The sequence below is a fragment of the Dipodomys merriami genome, unplaced genomic scaffold (genome assembly GCF_024711535.1).
Source record: "Dipodomys merriami isolate MVZ:Mamm:240054 unplaced genomic scaffold, mDipMer1.0.p SCAF_48, whole genome shotgun sequence".
NCBI lineage: Eukaryota > Metazoa > Chordata > Mammalia > Rodentia > Heteromyidae > Dipodomys > Dipodomys merriami.
Window position 1 is genome coordinate 7,108,870 of NW_027206046.1, and position 17,842 is coordinate 7,126,711.

Here is a 17,842-nt window from a genome sequence, read left to right on the forward strand (position 1 = left end):
TGTCATTTGTCAACTGCTAACCAGCTACTGATGTTAACTATTTCTGCTGAAAGAATTTTTTGTTCACAATCCTATGCCATGTTGAAGGTTTTCTTATTTTTATTATTTCCCTTTATATATGTAAAACTATTTTAAATTATATCTTCTTATCTTTGTGTGTGTGTGTGTGTGTGTGTGTGTGTGTGTGTGTGTGTGTGTGTGTGCTAGTTCTGAGGCTTGAACACAGGGCCTGGATGCTGCTCCTGAGTTGTTTTGCTTAAAGCTGGAACTCTACCACTTGAGCCACAAAGTACAGCTTTTTTGGTGGTTAATTGGAGATAAGAGTCTCACAGACTTTCCTGCATGGGCTGGCTTGTCAAACATTGATCTTCAGATCCCAGCCTCCTGAGTAGCTAGGATTAGAGGTGGGAGTCACCAGTGCCGGATGAAAGTGTTTCATATTTTTTAAAAAATGTGCTAACTCCAATGAACATAAGAAAGCAAAGCAAATCCTTGCATCAAAATAATAGTTGTGCTGAGAATCAGCTCTTATTTTGAGATATTGGAGAGAGGAGTTATACACGCTTCAGGTTGATCATTTCAAATATGAATATCATTAAGCTACGTCTCTAAATCTAAAAGCAATACTCAATCCAGCCAACCTCTGCTGTTTACAGTGGTGCTTGGGAGCAATGTATTCTTAAAAAAAGATTCATTTCCAGTTAAAAGCCATATATCAGAGGCAAGAAAAATGAATGTCTTGGATTAGAGGCTTTGTGGATGACCAGAGGTCATTTTAGTCATCCAGTAACATAAGAATATTTAAGTAGAGAACGAGAGAACAGTTTTCAAGATGCATGATGAGTCAAGACATGAAATACATCCATTCTGGGAGCTATTTCAGGGATATACTAAAACATAAATATAAATAAAGACCTAAAGTGTTGAGCCAAGTGAAGAGGCTTCCAATAAAACTCTACTCAGACACTTTGCATAGTTCCCTTTGAAATCAACAGGTGCTGCTGCATTTACATCTAAGGGTATCATGTTTCCATAATTTGCACATTTCTAGTTTGGAGTCATTTAAAAAATAACAGTCATAGAAGTTTACAGTGTTTTTTACCTGTTTGTTCTTATGTATTTCACTAAATCCCCAGTGATCCTACTTAAGATTTCAGTGCTGTTTAACAGGGAGATTGAGACACTCATAAGCAATCTATTCTCAGATTATCTTATTCTTGATTAAATTACTCAAAAATTTTAATTTGACACTATATCACTCTTTCTAAACATGTAAGAATAGACAAGTTTCCTTGGTATAATAACATCTATAGGCTTAATCAGTACATTAAACTTCATTAAGATCCCTTTTCTAGAAATATACGCGAAAGCAAATTCACAAGAAAATAAAAGGAAAAGGGAGATTGCAGTTAAAAGATTCAATACATAGCCTAGGAAACTAGAAAAAAATTGAGGGGAAGTGACGGGTTTGGAGGCATGGAGAAGGATGAAAGGGGTGAGTGACATTGATCAAGATGTGTTGTACTCATAAATTGACATGTTGAATGGTAACTCCTTGGTACAACTACTTAAAGATAATAAAACTAGCTGGGTGCTGGTGGCTTGCACCTGATAGCTTATCTATTCAGGAGACTGTGATCTGGGGATCAGGATTGGAAGCTGGCCAGAGCAGGAAAGTCCTTGAGACTCTAATTTCCAATTAACCACCAAAAGCTGGAAGTGGAGCTGTGGCTCAAAGAGGTGGAGGGCTGGCCTTGAGCAAAACACTCAGGGACAGGACCAGTACACGCATTAAAAAAAAGAACACTTTATAAATTTACAATTCATCCTGTGCAGGACAGGAGCCGAGAATGTCCATATTGTTTTAATTTTAGTATATGTGTTACTGATGTTACTATATTACTTAAAATTTTTGTTAGAATATATTAATTATATAATGTCTCATGTCAGTTTACATATTTATATAACATATTTTGCTTGTATTCGTCTTCATGTAATTCTTAATACCTTTTCCAAAAAAGTCCTAAATAGAAGGAGCATGGTGGCACCTGCCTGTAATGCCAGCACTGGAGAGGCTGAGGTAGGAAGAGCTCAAGCTCAAAGCCTGGTCCATATAATATATATATATATATGTATATATGTATATATGTATGTATGTATGTATCTATATGAGATCAAGGATCAAGGTGTCATTATATAGAGAGAGAAAAAGAGAGATACATATATGTTAAACTTACTACTCAATAATAATTTTATAACTGGTCATATTATTATACTGTAATTTGTTAGAGTCTAGAAATAATGTCTGTTTCATTCATGATAAATTCCTATGCACAATCACAATTTCCAGGCATTTGCTGGGGTCAGCAAATATATGTGGACTAAATGAATGTCAGTGGCTTCTGCATTCTTTTGTTTATTCTCCCTCACACTTTTTTTTTTGTCGGTCATGGGACTTGAACTCAGGGCCTGAGCACTGTCCCTGAGCTCTTTCGCTCAAGGCTACCACTTTGAGCCACAACAGCACCACTTCCTGCTTTTTTGGTGGTCGATTGGAGATAAGAATCTCATGGACTTGTTTGTCTGGCCTGGTTTTGAACCATGATCTTCAATCTCAGCCTAGCTAGGATTACAGGTGTGAGCCACAGGCACCCACGCCCATGCTTTTCTTATACCTGCACAACTGTGAGTATTGTTACCTTCTACCTTCTGCTCGGAGTATTGTCATTTAGAGTCCCAACCAGAAAGGAATCACTCTTCCTGAAATCAGAGGGAATTTAGTACAGAGAACTGGTTGCACAGGATTGAGAAAGAGCTGATAAGATTAAAAAAAAAAAAAAAAAAAGAGGATGGAAAGTAACCTGGAGATTAGGAGCAACAGGGATCTGCACCCCTCAACTGGAAGGGCAGAAGGAAGTATGGGGAGCGGGGAGTGTTACCACAGCTCCCGAGCAGGGAGTTCTGCTGGGGGCTGAAACCATTTAAGGGTTGTTGGATGGATACAGATGCCATAGGCCACGGAGGTGTAGAAACACAGAAGGGGAGGGATACTCAGAGCTTCTCTCTTCCTTCTGTCTTTCTATCATCCCCAGGCCCAGTGCCATGGCCACAGGGCTCAGGGAAAGCAATCTACAAACCTCCCATCCCCTTCCTTTCTCCTCCACCCAATACCCAGCAGAGTGGGAAAGCCCAGGTAGTGCTTCAGAGAGTGAACACGTGACTCATGAGGAGGCCACTTCTGTGCTTTCCATCCCCCTCAGACATGTCACTTCCTGTACAGTTATTCTTCCCCAATGTGACTCGACAGTGACATCCCACCAGTATCCTGTGATTTGGAGAGACCCTTTCCTAGAGTGCCTGACAGCTCAAGATTGGGTAGCTGCCTTGTATTTTCCATGCTGCTTGTCTAACAAGAACCCAGCTCCAAGGTCCTTGCTTCAGAGCTCACCCACCAGCCTTACAGAGGACTTCACCCCAAGAGCCCACCGGTGATTCCCTTGGGGTTTGGGATGGAGAGAGCAACGCTTAAGTTTGTTATTTTTGTGTATGGGTAGCTGTCAAATCACTATAATTTAAGGACTACTCTTCAATAAAAATCCTTTTCCTTTGCAATCATTCACCTTTCTATTTCATAATCCATCAATGAGAGTAATGTATGTTGTAAAATCAAGACAAGCTACAAATTGAGATATATTATTATTACTACTATCTATAACATCTTTCCACTGAGGTATTAGCTTCGATCTTTACAATTAACCCAGTGCTGTTAAGGCAAGGTTTCACACCCTTACCACTGTTGACATTGGCCCAGACAAATTAGAAATTCAAGTGAGTGTCTTCGCTCACTAACTGAAAGGTTACAGAATATTATCCAAAGATTAGGTTTTAGAAAATTGTGTCTTTGGACCCTGAGAGATAGCGTTAACTTTCCTTTCCCAAGGAAAATATTACTAATAGTTTTCCATCTGGCTTTAACTTAATGATTAAATTATTTTTCATTATTCCCCCTCCCCCCTCCACCTCACATCTTAAATCTTTTATTTCTTCCAGATTAACAACACCTTGTTTCCCTTCATCACATCTGTCTGTCTGCTCACTAATGGGCCCGCTTCCTTCTTTGTCAGCAGTTGGCTACCAGATGACGCTTAGATAAATGGTTGTCAGCTTACCTTACGGTGGTTTTTTGGATGGAGTCTGGATGGCAGTGTGGAACAGACACTCCCAATAAGAAGAGGCCTGCACTCTCTGCAGATCATTGAGCCCATATGGATCAGAGCAGCTGGAAGGATGGATTTGCTACCTGAGGCCAGTAGTTGTGTCGCCAACCGTGACTCACACTTGCTGACCCTCGTAGAATGCATGGCAGTTGAGGGATTGTTGATCACTCCTCCCCATTTTGTGATGGATGGTCTTGTTCAAAACGGATGGTCTTGTAAACCGGTGGTGAGTTTCCATGTCTCACAGATGTGAGGAGGGGCGCATAGTCAATAAATAATGCCATGCGCTGCAGGCACATGGGCCTGGAATGTCCTGCCAATGAGCAGGTGTGAAGTTAGCTTAGGCTTTTAAGTTAAGATCTTTTTCTGCCGTAGAAGGGGACCATTATTCAACTTACTTACTTTATTTACTAATTAGTTATAGCATTTTAGTTCAAATTCATCCTCATTCAGTACTTACAGGATTTGTTTTTTTATTTCCGTTGTTCCATGTTACATATGATAAGAAGTCCAATTCCAGTTTAATTTGCCATGGAAGATAAGTGATCTCTGTGTACTTTACCTCTCACTAAAAACACAGGCATCTTCTGGAAGCTTATAAGAATTTCAGCTTACCTCCAACTACCATGGTTTTGGGTTCCTCCATTTCTAAAGATATTTAGTGAATCCTCTGTATTTGATCATTTGCACTTTTTACTTCGTGGAAGTATTCTCTTGATTTGTATGCTTCCATCTTCCCTGTTATCTCCTTGTACAACTTTTATTAGGATTTAGATCTTCATGAACTATTATTATCTATGACTCATTAATTTTAATTTGTTATTTTTGTGCTATGTTTTGGGGAATGCCTTCAGCTGGATCATTAAACTATATACCAAGCTTTAGCCATGTCAAGTGTGATCATTGGCTTTTCCCTTTGAATTATGTCTTATATTGACTTTCATATTTTTAATTTCTAGAAATTTTGGATACTATTTTTTTTCAACAGAGTCTCAGTATGTAGCCCAGGGTTGGCCTGAAACTCATGATTCCACTGATGAGGGCAGAGATAACAGGTGTGTGCCACCATAGCTTGTTGTGATAATTCATTTCAATAGTAGACTGTTCTAGCTTTATGGCTCAGATGTCTTTGATCTCACCAAAAGATAAAAACTATTCTCTTTAAGTAATTCCTCCTTCTCTTCTTCCTCCCCCTCCTCTTCCTCCTTCTCTTCTGCTGCTACTGCTGGTAGTAGGCCTTGAATTTAGGGTCTGGGCATTGCTCCTTTACTTTTTTGTTCAAGTCTGGTACTCTACCACTTGAGTCATACCTCTGCTTCCAGATTCTTGATGGTTAATTGGAGATGAATCTCACAGATAGCATTGTACTCATAGCCGGACTTACGGACCCTTTTATACAACTAAATAAGTCTCAAAGATTTTCTGCCCAGGTTAGTTTCGAATCTTGATTCTCAGATCTCATCCTCTCAATTAGCTAGCATCACAGGCATAAACCACTAGTACCTGTCTTGCTATTATTCTTAAAAGACAAGGCTAGTTTTTAAACTTTAGCTTTGCTGGATAGAGACTTGTAGGGGTGCGTGCATACGTGTGTGTGTGTGTGTGTGTGTGTGTGTGCGCGTGCGCGTGTGTGGTGCACTGATAGCTCTGTCTGGTATTTAGTTTTTGCTTAGTCTTTTGAAGATAAAAATAATTTACCACCTGCTAAATTTATTTTTTTCTGTTCATATAATTGTTATTGTTTTGAGAAGCTTTGTCTTTTCTCTCTTGCTGCCTGTAAGACACTTTTGTTTATTTGTTTGTTTAACTACTTTGGAGCCCTGACATTTTTAACCACAATATGTCTAGGATTTACTTAAAGTTATTAATTTGTAGTAGTAATATAGTAGTAACTGTGTTTGTGTTTCTGGATTTATATTTCTCATGCATTCTGCAAACTGTCTCAGCTATTATTTCTATAGCTTTAATTTTTTTTTCTGATTTCACTACTAAGTAGTCCAGGCTTTCTAGATACATATTCGTGAATTGTTGTATAAATCCTCTCTTCTACCCTGGCACCATGCTTCACCACACAAAAATAAATCTATTCTGATTATGGCAACATTTATTCTTATAGGCCAGCGCTCCCCACCTGAAATGCACCCTGAAAAAGAGACCTCATTCACATTATTTTGGTACCTTTGCCACATGGATGAGGGGCAATAAAGATTTGTATTTCATTAGAAATAGTCTACCTTAATCTCATTGTCTCCTAAAAATAATTCAGCTCTTTAACCATTTACCCAGTTAGATACAAATATCCTCCTCTGAACCATCAAAGAAGGACCTGGGGTCTATTCATTTCTTGGATTATTTCTGAAAAGTCTATTTATGATCAATACCTATTTTTTTGTTGTTCTCCCTCATTTTGTGTGCATTTTCTCTCTCAGCATTTACTACTCAAAAACTCCTCAGGGACTAGGCAACACCCCACAATCAAAGGCATAATTATTTCTGCAGCAAAAAAAATATATTCTCACTTGTAAGTGGGATAAACAGAATCTTTAATAATCTCATGTCAATTCAGGTCAGGTTGTCCCATTAAATGAGAGCTGATCAAATTGGGTTTTGCTGCAAAAAGAATACAGAAAAGAACCATTCATAGCTTGTTTTGAATTTTTGGAATTGCAGATAAGGTATTGAAGACTTGTAATGGTAACAATAAAGAGGAGAAAGAAAGTTTGAATAGAAGTCAAAATATGCTAACAGGCTTGCCTATGGAGAAAACTTGGGCAGACCTCTAAAGCATCCAAAACAAGAGGAAGTGTGACAGAGAAGTCTCAGCTGAAATAGTTGTCTTAACTGATTGAAGTTGCATTATTTCACGTTAGCAAATTTGCAAAAACATATCACTACATGAACACATAACTAAGGCTTCTTCCAGGGTCTTGAGAGAGGTTCATTCAAGTTGGAAGCCCTGGAGCTTAGATTTCATTTGCTTCATGATAAATCCGACTCTGGGTAGAAAAAAAGCATATTGTTAAAGTAACTAACAAGAGCTCAGAGCCTGGGTCTATCTGCCTCCTCCTTGAACAGCTACTGATATTCTTCTGTAAAACTCTCCAATCAACTCTTCATATTTCATAGAGAACAAGACTCTACTATGAATATATTTTATCTTCATTCAAATTATAATAAGTACATGCCCTCTTTTCTGGTCCTACTAATGGCTACACATTTCTCTATGCATGTTCTGTAATTTAACTGTTCATTTGATGGATATTTCAAGTTTTTTACACTTTGTTCTCACTAACAATACTGAAGTTAATGTTTTTGTAAATATATCTGAACAAATAAGTACATAGTAGAAATACCTGAAATAGACTGCTGGGTCCAAAACAGTATGTGTTTACATTTTGACTGATACCTCCAAACTGACTCCTCTTAAGGTTTGCACGGATTTATTCTCTGCAAATAAAGGGGATATACATATAATATTCTATTATGTATGATATATTAAATAATATTCATATTATTTTGCATATACATGTATTTATTTTTTATGGATCTTAGTTCACACAAAGTATGGTATAGTTTGAATGTCCTCTTCAAATTTACGTTGAAATTTAATTGTCATGGTGATGATATTAAGAGATGGGTAGGTAGGTCAGGAGCATACTACCCACATGAATGAACTGATGTCACTGTCACAGCCTTGATCAGCAAAAAAATGTGTTTGGCCTGGGGATTTCCCTCTTTGTCTTGGGCATGCCTCCTTAACTTCTGCCATGTTTTAACACAAGCAGAAGAACCTCAGCAGACATGGCTCCTTGACCTTGGACTGCCCAGTCTCCAGAACTGCAAGTGGAATAAATTTGTCCTACTCTATTACAGAGTAGGAAAGCGATTAAGGTAATGTATCATTCTAAGTAAAATTCAAATCTGATAGGGGATCAACAGTGAGGCTTTATTGTTTTGATTCACCTTCCCTTTTACCATTAATTAGAGTTTATTTTTATTTTGTCAGTCATGGGGCTTGAACTCTGGGCCTCTATCCCTCAGCTCAAGACTAGTGCTCTACCACTCGAGCCAAAGCGCCACTTCTAGTTTTCTGGTGGCTTATTGGAAATAAGAGTCTCATGGAGTTTCCTGCCCGGGCTGGCTTTAAACCATGATCCTCAGATCTCACCCTGCTGAGTAGCTAGGATTACAGACATGAGCCATGGGTCCCTGGCTAACCATTCCTTTATAATTGCCTGATTGTTTGGGGGGTTTTAGGAATTTTTTTTTGATTTTAATATGTGGTAGCCATCATGTTTTATTGATTTGTAAAAGCCCTTATTTCCCAGGTTACTATTACTATGCATGTCTGTGTCAAAAAGTCTGTAAATATTTGTTCCAATTTTTTCAGACACAGCTTGTTTGGTTGTTTTTATTCTCATTTTTAGTTTTTGCCAGTCCTGGGGCTTGACCTCAGGGCCTGGGCACTGTCCCTGAGCTGCTTTTGCTCAAGGCTAGCACTCTATCACTTGGGCCACTACATCACTTTTGGCTTTTTCTGTTTGTGGTACTGATGAATCGAACCCAAGGATTCATGCATGGGAGGCAAGCACTCTACCACTAAGCCACTTTCCTAGCCCCTTGTTAGGTTTTTGATAGAGGTGCTAGATCATAGAAGTGACTGACTCACAGGAACCTTGATGGATTCATAATTTGAAGGCATTATTATTGGGAGGTGGTGGAAACTCAAAAGTGGGGGTACATTTAGAGGAACTGGGTATGTGTTTGAAAAATATATCTTGCCTCCACAGACACTTCCCTTCTGGATCTTTCTCTCCCTGCATCCTGGCTAACACTGAGGTAAGTAATTCTGTTCTGCAACGTCTTCCCACCATAATGCTGTTCCTCACCATCTCCCAGAAACAGAACCAGCTAAATATGGGTAGAAACTGCCAAAACAAAAATTAAAAAAAACCCACAAGCCCAAACAAACCTTCTTTCTTTTCAATGATTTTAGGTATTTGTCACCATTCCTGACACATAGTAAGTATTGTATAAAGGTTAGGTAAATATAACTTTATTTAACTCATGATTTTTCTTTCCTTTTTTTCTGTCTTTCATTTTTTTTTCTTTATGCTATTTAGAAGTTACGCAGTCGAACACACACATGGTTAAGTATCTTTTAGTACTTCATCAAGAATTTTTTCCTATTATTAACTACTACCGCTACTAGTACTTTTTCCATTTAAAAAGATAAACCTCCTGGAAATTGATTGATTTTTTTAAAATGTATGTGTAACTTAGGGTTTGATTTTTTTTTCACCCAAAAGGATAGCTGGTTGTCACCATGCTATTGATGGAATAACTTATTCTTTCTCTGCTCTCCAAAAGGACCATTGTAAAGACAGTCTTAGATTAAGGGAAAAGTGTATGTTATAGGATTGTGAATTGTCAGTCTGTGTACTGACATAGAATCATAATATAAATGGGCTGTTTCATGTGTTCTTGTATTAACAATCTATAAGAAAAGGAAACAAAGGCATATTCCTATTTTTTTTTTCTCCTTGGTCACACACTGCCAGGTAAAATGAAAGATGATAAATCTAAATGATGTCCTAAGAACTACTTAGCAGTTACATGTAATCCAGGCAAACAAAGATAGGGGGAAAAGGTATTGATTTTTGTGTCAAACAAATGTGGGTGGAACCTTTAAGCCTTAAATAATTCTCCCAAGGCACTTTTTGGTGTGACCAGGCAAGTTTGTATTTAATGATGTGCTAACTCAGTCCTCTAAAGTCAATGGTCTATGCTTAACCTTTAGGCTCTTTCGTGGCTGGCTGCCCCAGTGGTTTATAGAGTGGAGGCTGGCATGATTGGGGATTTAAAACGTTGATGACTTGATCTTGTAGAAGCTCCCTGTGTCACCCAGAATTGGTGATTGAAATCTATTGCAGCAGCTGAAGCTTGGACTCTCTCTCTCTCTTTTTTTTTTTAGCAGCCCAGAGTCCTCTCCATTTCAAAGGGAGAAGAAGTAACACAGTCACCTTCAGAAAGCAAAATTTAGTTGTTTTTCGTTACCATGTTAACACTTTAAAAATAGACTACCAAGGGCAAGTAGCCTGCAGATGGTTTATGTAAGATTTAAATCTGACAGGGGATCTACAGTGAAGTGCAGTTATTTTGATTTGCATTTCTTTGGCCATTAATTAAGTTGGAGTATATTTACTTATTTCGTTATCAATACCCATTTTCTTTATAATTGCCAGTATTTTGAGTAAATTTTGTTTAGTTTATGGCCAGTGATAAAGGTAGTATTTATCATTTGTATTGATTTGTAAAAGCCCTGATTATTACTATTGGTAATTTTTTTTTCTTTGTCCTGTATTTCGAAAACTATTTGTCACAGTTTGTCAGGCAGAGCTTGTTGGGTCTCAGATAGATCTAGTTACAAGACTAGGCTCTACTTTGCTAGCTGTATGATTCTGGTGAAACCACTTCAGCCTTTGTTTTTCATTGGTTAAAAGGGAACAATATGGAATTGATGGTTACTTTTATCTGCAAACTTGTCTGGGCCATGGGGCTTTCCAGATCAACATTCCCTGGTCAACATTCTTCTGGGTGTGTCAGGGAGAGTGTCTCTGGAGGAGATTAGCATTTGACCAGATAAAGTGAGTGAGTGAATCAGACTGCCCTTCTGCCATGTGGATGGGCCTCATCCAAATCAAGATGAAGACCCAGATAGAACAAAAAGGCTGAGAAACAGGTAAAGACTAACATAGAATGAAAAAGTTGAGAACAAGTAAATTCCTGCCCAAATTCCTGACCTGGGATCTTGATCTTTTCCACCTTCTGACTCTGAATTAAAAAAAAAAAAAAAAAATCAGCTCTTCTTGAATCTGTCACTTGTCCTCCATGGACTCTTGTGAGGAAGGGTCTGCTAATTTTGATTTTGTTTCTCATCTGGCAAGTTTCTTCTTTGTTCATTTGGTGCTGTCCAAAGTTTTTCTGAAAACTGCTAGTGTTCTGAGACTTCGTTAGAAAAGAAGGAAGAAGAGTGTGAGGGAAGGAAGCTGACAGAGTGTAACCACATCCTTTTGAAGCACAGCAACACACACCAGAGATTCAGACTAAAGTCTGTCAGTAGAGAAACATTAGACTAAAGCCAACACCATATTATGAATGTTTGTGCTCTCCTCCCCATCTGCCGTACGTGGCAACTGTAACCTCAGAAGTGAAGGCATTAGGAGGGTGGGGCCCTTGGGAGGTGATCAGGTCCTGAGAACAGAGCCTCATGAATGAGATTAGTGCTCTTATTAAAGAACCTCGAAGGAGACCTCTCCCCCTCCCACTTCATGAGAATCAGAATGAGAAGACCCTGGCCTGTGAGCAATCAGGCCACACTGGAAACTGAATCTGCATACATCTGACTTCCATCTCGGATCTCCTATCCTCCAGAACTGTAAAAAAATAAATAAATAAACTCCTTTAGTCCATAAGCCATCCAGTGTATGGTATTTTAACAACTCAAACTAAGACACCCAGAATTTTCTATTTATATTTTACTTCCTCCTCAACAAAACTGCAAAACAGATAATATCTATTCTCCTACGGTAAGTATGGCTGTAGGTATGCTGTTGTAAAATTGTGCAGAATAAGCTGGGTGCCAGTTGTTCACACCTGATATCCTAACTATACATGAGACTGAGATCTGAGAATCCTGGCTCAAAGTCAGCCACAGGAGAAACGTCTGTAAAACTCTTATCTCCAATTAGCCACCCAAAAAACCCTAAAGTAGAATTGTGGCTCAAGTGCTACCCTCAAGCAAAAACAAAACAAAACCAAACCTCAGGGATAGTACCCAGGACCTGAGTTCAAGCCCCAGGATCAGCACCAAAAGAAAAAAAATTGTGTGAAACGAAACTCAACCTATCACATACTCCGTGTTATTAATTTCTTCCCTGAGATGTCAAGGAGGACTTTTTGTGAGAGGAAAAAAAAAATTGACCATGAAACTTAATCAAAATATCAGGGAATGAAGCCAACTTTCATTCAAGAGCTTATTGTCAGTGTTGTACGGGTCATTCTGCTGTGTCTGTCGTTTAAAGAAGTGTGTTAAGGCTAGAAAATGCATAGTGCCGGGGGGAATAGGAGCCTGATCAAGGCATCTAAGTGGCTCTACCTCTCCCATATGTGTGGTGTAAGAAGACCGATAAGGTGGGTAGAATGGCACATATTGAGTTCTGTGGGCATCTTAATCTGGGTTCAGCTCTCCTTACTTCTCTCAGTTGTCTCCTCTTGGCCACAGCTTCCTCTTCAAGGTGGAATCTTCTAGTATTGGGCCTCAGACCCATGCAATGTTCACTGGAGGCTAGTGGATAGTGATGTTTTTTCCTGACCTGTGAGGAAAAATGAATTGCTCTACTTCATGCCGTAACTTCTGATAGACTGTGATGAGGCCTTTGGACCTGCCTACCAAGTAAAACTATTTCTGAGAAAAACAAAAGCCTTTGTATTTAATGATATGACCATATTACTTTTCTCCTTTAATCTGTGGGTGGTCAAGAGACTTCATAATCCTGAATTATCCTTACATTTCCAGAGTAAACCCTATGTGGTTTTAGAACATAGGTTTGATATATTGTTGGATTCTCCTTGCTAATAATTGATACAATTTTGCATTGAAAATCTTGAGACAAGTCTATAGATTTCTCTTTTTTTAAAGTAATGTTTGTCAGGTTTTGGTATTCAGATGGTGTTGGAATCATAAAATGAATTGGAGCTTTTTCCAATTTACTATTATGGTCTATAACATTTTGAATTACAGAAAAAAATGAGACAAAATTCAAGCTGTGATATTTTTTAGTTCTGGTTCTTTTAAAATGATAGCTCTTCAATCTTTTCTTTTTCTTTTTGTTTGTACAATTTCCATCTATGATAACTCCCTTGTTTTCTAAATCAGTTTTCTTTATAAACTTAAAGAATAGCTTTATCGGGGCTGGGAAGGTGGCTCAGTGGTAGAGCGCTTGCCTTGCATGCATGAGGCCCTGCGTTCGATTCCTCAGCACCACATAAGCAAAAAGCCGAAAGTGTCACTGTGGCTCAAGTGGTAGAGCGCTAGACTTGAGCTGAAGAGCTGAGGGACAGCACCCAGGCCCAGAGTTCAGGTGCCACGATCTGAACCCACCTCCCCGCCAAAAAAAAAGAATAGCTTTATCAAGTATAATTTACCTTTTCAAGATTTTCAATAGTTTTGCCTTTAAGTAAATAGAACCACAAATTATATCACTTGCTCTGTCTGGCCCATTTCACTTAGTAGTATTTCTCAGATTCACCCATGTTGTTCCTATATCAATGTGTTTCTTTAAGTGGCTGAATACAATTATGTGCTTTAGAGAACATTTTGAGGTCAATTAGTATAAATGTTTCCATTTTGTTTCTTTTAGAAATGTTTCAGCTATTCTAGATCCTCAGTTTCTCTCTAAATCTTGGAATTAGCTTGTCAGTTTCTACCCAAAATACTTCCTGATACTTTGACTGGGATTTTGTTGATTAAAAGACCAATTGGGGGGGGGGGGCTGGGAAGGTGGCTCAGTGGTAGAGCGCTTGCCTTGCAATGCATGAGGCCCTGGGTTTGATTCCTCAGCACCACATACGCAAAAAGAAAAAAAAGCCGGAAGTGGAAGTGGCGCTGTGGCTCAAGTGGTAGAGCGCTAGCCTTGAGCTGAAGAGCTGAGGGACAGCGCCCAGGCCCAGAGTTCAGGCCCCACAACCGGACCCCCTCCCAAAAAAAGACCAATTTGGGGAAAACTAAGATCTTAGCAATATTGAATTTTCCAATCTATGAATGCATTCTAGAACTCTATGCAGTGTTTTTTTCATTCTCTCACTAGTGTTTGTTATCATGTAAGTTTCATACTTGCTTTAATAGTATTGTTCCTAAGTATTTTATTTTTCATGGTATCATAAATACTACTGATTTTTTTTGGGGGGGTCCAGTCGTGGGGCCTGAACTCTGGGCCTGGGCGCTGTCCCTCAGCTCTTCAGCTCAAGGCTAGCACTCTACCACTTGAGCCACAGCGCCACTTCCGGTTTTTGCTTTTTGCTTATGTGGTGCTGAGGAATCGAACCCAGGGCCTCATGCATGCAAGGCAAGCGCTCTACCACTGAGCCAACTTCCCAGCCCATGATTTTTTATTTTATCATTTTAACTTTTAATTGTCTATTGTTAGTATATAGAAATACAGTTTATTTTTTTAAAAAAATGACTTTGCATCCAGTGACTTTATTAAACATGCTTATTAGTTCTGGTAGTTGTTATTTATTTTTTTATTTTTTAGGGCCTCTGCTCTGTCCTTTAGCTTTTCCCCCCTTCCTTCCTTCCTTCCTTCCTTCCTCTTTCTTTTTCTACTACTGTGGACTGAACTCCAGTTTTGGGCACTGGTCCTGAGCCTCTTTTGCTCCAGGCTAGCCCTCTACCACTTGAGGCACAGCACTACTTCTGGATTTTTCTGTTTATGTGGTTCTGAGGAATGGAACCCAGGACTTCATGCATGCTAGGCAAGCACTCTACCACTAAGCTAAAAATCCTTTTTAAAAATCAGTCCTGAGGCTTGAACTCTTGGCCCTGTCCCTGAGCAACTTTTGCTCAAAGCTAGTGCTCTACCACTAAGCCACAGCACCACTTCCTCTAGTAGTTTTTAAAATTAGCAGCCCAGTATTTTTCCTTCCTTCCTCTCTTCCTCTTTTCCTGTCTTTTTTCTTCCTTCCTTCGTTCCTTCGTTCATTCCTTCCTTCCTTCTTTCCTTTCTTTTTCTTTCTTTTTGATGATGCCTCTAGGGTTTGAACTCAGAGCCCGGGCACTGTCTCTGAGCTTCTTTGTTCAAGGTTAGTAATCTACCACTTGAACCACAGCTGCACTTCCAACTTTTCTGATAGTTAATTGGATGTAAGCGTCTTATAGGCTTTTCTGCCTTGGGTTGGCTTTGAACTAGGATCCTCAGATCTCAGCCTCCGGAGTAGCTAGGATGATAGGCATGAGCCCCCAGAGCCCAGCATAAATCCCTTCTCTTATGTTCTGCAGAAAACACCTGGGGAAAATACTGCAGAGACCAATCCTGTGATCTCTTTCTTACCTTCAATCTGAGAACAATACTCTCAGAATAATCAGCTAGCTGATTGCTACAAAATGCTCTGAGCAATGAAATGTGCTTAGAATTCTGAATAGAATTTAAACTGCTGTTTGAGATGTCTTTAGTCCCTTGTATTTTTGACTTAGAAATAGTGGACAAATATTCTTGCAACCTGTATTACTGAACTAAGTGGACAGAAGGATTGCTTCCACATGCTTCTGTGATTCTTGACCTTTTCCAATACTCTCTTTCTGCTTGAACTTCAGACTCTTTGGTCCTTTGTCCTGATGTGTTACATAAGCATCTAAAAAGTTTTGTACATGTGTATATGTTATGTATGTGTGTTTCAACAGGAAATACAATGCTATGTCTGTGCTTTGTTTGATGGTCAGGGTGATAAGATAAATATAAAGCAAATATTATTAGTCTTTTTGGAGAAAAATAACTTTCTAATGATTGACAGCATACAATTATGCCAGGAACAAAATAAACAGCATGGCAAATGCTAGCATGAGGCCGATGATGTTGTGACTGACCATATGAGACATGACAGATTATTGGTAGAATTCGTGTTGTTCCTTGATGCTAGGTTGTAGCTTTTAAGGGCAGAACAGCTCCAAATTGTCTGCCTCTGTAATTAAAAGCATAAATGTTTCAGGTTGAGTACATCTTATTAGTACAATTTTTTAAAGAAACAAAAAATTTAATTTATTCACATTCGATATGGTCTGTAAATGCCACCATTATATGCCTTCCACTGGCCTTTGATTAGCTATGGATTAATAAAACTTTTATACCTTCTTTGTCAGCCTCATTGTGAACTCTGTTTTTGCATACTCTTACTATTAAATAAATGAATTAGTGTCCAGAAATGTGTCATGCATATTACCTAGCAGCAGGAAGCATAATACAGTGGTCAGCTCCCCGGGAGCTCTATAAATCCTAATATGCTCAGTAACCTGCTCACGTGGACCTATTAAAAGCAGGATGATTTACTGGAGCGGTATTTGTGCTTAACAATGGAATTTTAGTTAATTCAAAACAAGGTAAATCATCTCCAATTACACTGTTTGAATATTCACAATTGCTTCACAAGAACACGTAACTGTTAACTAAAGCCCCAAAATAGAGTTGTTGTTGTTAAAAAAAAAAAAAAAAAAGGAGAATCTTACTGAGTTACTTGTCCAGAATAATGTTTCAGGTAGGTTTTTTTTTTTGGTTGGGTCTGTTCAAAATAACCCAATCCAGAAAAGAACAATGTTATTGGGCCCAGTGAGCTAACTCTGCCAAAGCAATTTAGGACGTGCACAATACGGACGGAGCAGCCTGGGAAACTGGTGCCTGCTGGAATGTTCAGGTGAGTGCAGTAATTGCAGGAGCCTGGCTGCCCAGGGTGGTGAGGTGATGTTGTTCCTAGAGGCGGCTGGGGGCTTTTCTTTTTTTTCTTCTTCTTGTTGTTGGCTGCTATTATCAAAGTCATTTCAGATCCGTGTCAGTAGCTTCTTGATACTGCAACTACTGCTGCGTCCCTGTGGGTATGGCGCAGACCAGAGAGCATCCTCTGGTTTGAAACAGGCTCTTTTATGCTCAAGGTCTCTGAGGGGCCTTTCCAGGAGATAATGATGACGAGCTGTCCAGCTGCAGTGATTGTTTTCAGCAGTGTGAGGCCCTGGCACTGTGTCAGAATTCCACACAAGACTTCATCTGAAGACAGGAGTCCCTCCCTAGCCCCCTCTTCCTCTCTCCCTACACCCCCCCACCCCCGCCTAAGTCTTTCTGGTTAGGTGAAGTAGGAGCAGAATTAATGGGGTGCAGGTGAACTTTGTGGAAGGAATTCATTCCATCTATTGTGGATTGGGTGTTTAGGGACAGTGCACCACTTTCTTGGCCTTCCACACATTCTGCAGCTGGGTCGACCATGTTTATTCAGTGGCAAGCAGAGCCTGGAGAGCGTGCCATTGGGCATGTTTTGTTTTGCAGTTTGCCAATAATCACAGGGTGCTTTCTATAAAATTATGATTTTCTGCAATATCACTGTCAATTTCAGTTTGTTTGTTTGATTGTTTATGGTATTGGGAGGGTAGGAATTTAGAGGCTCCTCTTGGTAAGCAGGTGCTTTACTGCCCAGCCTTTTTTTTTTTTTTTTTTTGAATTGGTTATTTCTGAGCTAGGGTCTTCATCCTGCCTCAGCACGTGTGGACTGGGACCTGCCTATGTTAGGCTTCCGGTAGTAGTTGGGTAGACAGGGGTGTTCCAACCCCCACCCCACCCTGCTCCCCAGCTTCTTCCATTAAGATGGAGTCCTGTGTACTTTTCTTCTTGGGCTGGTCTGGAACCTCCATTATACTCATGTCAGCTTTACAAGTAGCTAGGATTATAGGCACACACCTATCTTATTTTTTTTAATGATGTAAAGAAGTTTCCCCTTAAGCCTCCTTCACACATTTGTTATTAGCATCAAGTATGAGGGGGTTTCATTCCAACATGTCCAGAAATGAACATGATGTACCATGATCA

The 17,842-nt window shown here is 39.3% G+C and overlaps 1 long non-coding RNA gene across 1 annotated transcript; it reads right to left on the reverse strand.

The window, feature by feature from the left end:
• Positions 1 to 7,057: 7,057 nt before the first annotated feature.
• Positions 7,058 to 11,219, reverse strand: LOC138809031 (uncharacterized). Its single transcript, XR_011366666.1, has 3 exons — positions 11,021 to 11,219; positions 7,571 to 7,664; positions 7,058 to 7,213 (listed from the first exon to the last, which is right to left on the reverse strand). It is a non-coding gene; the product is annotated as an uncharacterized lncRNA (long non-coding RNA).
• Positions 11,220 to 17,842: the final 6,623 nt, after the last annotated feature.